Source organism: Chrysochloris asiatica, unplaced genomic scaffold (genome assembly GCF_000296735.1).
Source record: "Chrysochloris asiatica unplaced genomic scaffold, ChrAsi1.0 scaffold00140, whole genome shotgun sequence".
Classification (NCBI taxonomy): Eukaryota; Metazoa; Chordata; class Mammalia; order Afrosoricida; family Chrysochloridae; genus Chrysochloris; species Chrysochloris asiatica.
This window is the reverse complement of record NW_006408658.1, coordinates 1,963,620-1,965,867: the sequence shown is the minus strand read 5'-3', so window position 1 is coordinate 1,965,867 and position 2,248 is coordinate 1,963,620. Positions and strand designations below refer to the sequence as shown.

Genomic DNA, 2,248 nt, shown 5'->3' with positions numbered 1-2,248 from the left:
CTTGATTGATTTTTGTATGGTCCATTTTGAAGACATTAGAAGGTTTCCATTCAGAGAAGAGTGTTCAATATTGTCCCAATATGACAACTTTCACTTTATCATTGTGGATTATTGTTTTGCTTTTAAGTTATCAAGCACATCTTGCCTTTTGACTTTGGCCCATGAATCAAAGATTTTATCTTTGCTTGTGACTTAATTTTTTTTTGATACTTTTCTTCTACTGTTGATTTGAAATGACATAAAAATCATTTCCAGCATTGCTGTGTTCCTGAGTCTGGGGTGATCCTCCATGTGGCACAATCCCTTCCTGCCTGTTGATAGTTCCTATATGGGATTTCTGAAAATAAATAATCACTTGCTACAAAACTAGAACATCAATCAATGATACAGTGGCCTGCTTCATACCACTTGTTGTAAAGGAATATTCTTGTATACCACTAACTCCATTGGCAGTGTAAGGCTGGTGGAAGGGTACACTGCAGTCCCCTTTACATGCAGGTGTTGTGTTCACGCAAATTTCTTTACAGGAAGGACATTGTTTCTAGCAGCCACAAGGTATTTAGAGGGCATTTTCTCAATTCCAGTAACTAAGTGTCCTATAGCCATACTCACATAATTCAGTGCTACTCTCATCATTACTGGATCCCAAGTTTCACTAATGGCTTCTTTAGGAAATTCAATATCTTTTATCTTTAGGTGCTCAAAGCTTACCAAGTCTTATCATTGAAAGATCAAGTTATTCACATGACCACAGAACAAATCCCACCTAGAATTACCAAGATAAGAAAATGAATTGTTCTTTTGATGCTGAGATGTGTGTGAGCTTTTACTTCTTTTTATCTTTATTTTTGAGTTGTTGGCAAAGAATACATATTATTCCATAGACAGGATGGAGAGTACAGACCCAGGAATTAGAAAGGAGGCTGTAAGAATCACAGTTTAGTTGACTGGAAAACAAAAGCTATTAGGACTGGGAGCAGGAAAAGGGAGGCTGTGAGGAAGAGAGGAGCCTAGAGGAGTCTGCGATGCTCTTGTTAAGACCTTGTGGTAGCTAAGAGTTTATGTCAACTTGAAGGGGCCAGGATTCTCAGTGGTTTGGCAGTTAAGGTATAGTTATCGCTCAAGATGAGATCTAATATAATGTAATCAATCACATGATGAAATCTGCTGTGAGCAGTCAATCAATTGAAAAGAAGTTTATTCAGCATGTGTCTGCTTCCAGTTTGTTATACACTCTGGCAAAGCATTCTGCTGGGATCCTGCATAGAGCTTGTCATCTGACCTCCCGTTCGTTGGACTTGTGTTAGTGGCCTGCTGATCCTGGCAGTTGTCAGTAGCCTACCATTTTACTTGCTCAAATTGTCTGACTGACATCAGACCTACCATTTTTGGTTCACCTAACTCATGGATTTGGGACTTGCCTCTGTTTACAACTGTGTAAGTCATTTCCTTGATAATAAACTGTGGTGCTGGGGGGTAAAGAACTGGACCACAAACAAGATCGCTTTGAACCACAAGGTCGGCAGTTCAAACTTACCAATTGCTTCTTGGAAACCCTATACAGGGTCACTAAGAGTCAGAACTGACTTGATAGCACTTAAAAACAACAATATATACACATATGTAAGCTACACTGGTTTTGCTTTTCTAGAGAACCCAACCTAAGACAGACCTGAAACTACCATTTTATGCTTTCTAAGTGCTCCTTCCTTAATGGGTTCTGTTGTGCATAATTTTGTTATGAATCAGAGGTAACTCAATGGCACTTAAGGAAACAACAACAATAACAACAACAAATGCTCCTTACAGACTTCTTTTAGTCTCACATGATAGAATGCATGTGAGAAATCTGTATAGACTAAGCTTGGTATGGAGAGACAAGAAATCTCCACTCAAAGTTTTTTCCCTTTTATTGTGCCTCTTTAGCTTAGTGTGGGATCAGTGTGGGTCAGAGTTCTGTGTTGTTTTCATTAGGTCCAGTTGAGTTGGTTTCAACCCATAGTGACTCTAAGTACAACAGAATGAACACCAACAGGTCCTACATCCTTATAATTGCTACTACACTTGAGCCCATTGTTGCTGCCACTTGTCATTGAGGGTCTCACTCTTTTTTTCTGATCTTCCACTTTACCAAGCATGTTGCCCTTCTCCAGGGACTGGCCCCTTCTGATAGTATGCTTGAAGTATGAAAGATGAAGTCCGGCCATTTTGGTTTCTAAGGAGCATTCTGGCTGTACTTTTTCCAACA

General features: G+C 39.4%; 1 pseudogene; it reads right to left on the bottom strand.

Annotated features, from left to right (window-relative positions):
- Window positions 1-108: 108 nt before the first annotated feature.
- Window positions 109-2,248, bottom strand: part of LOC102826283 — a 17,475-nt pseudogene continuing 15,335 nt past the window's right edge.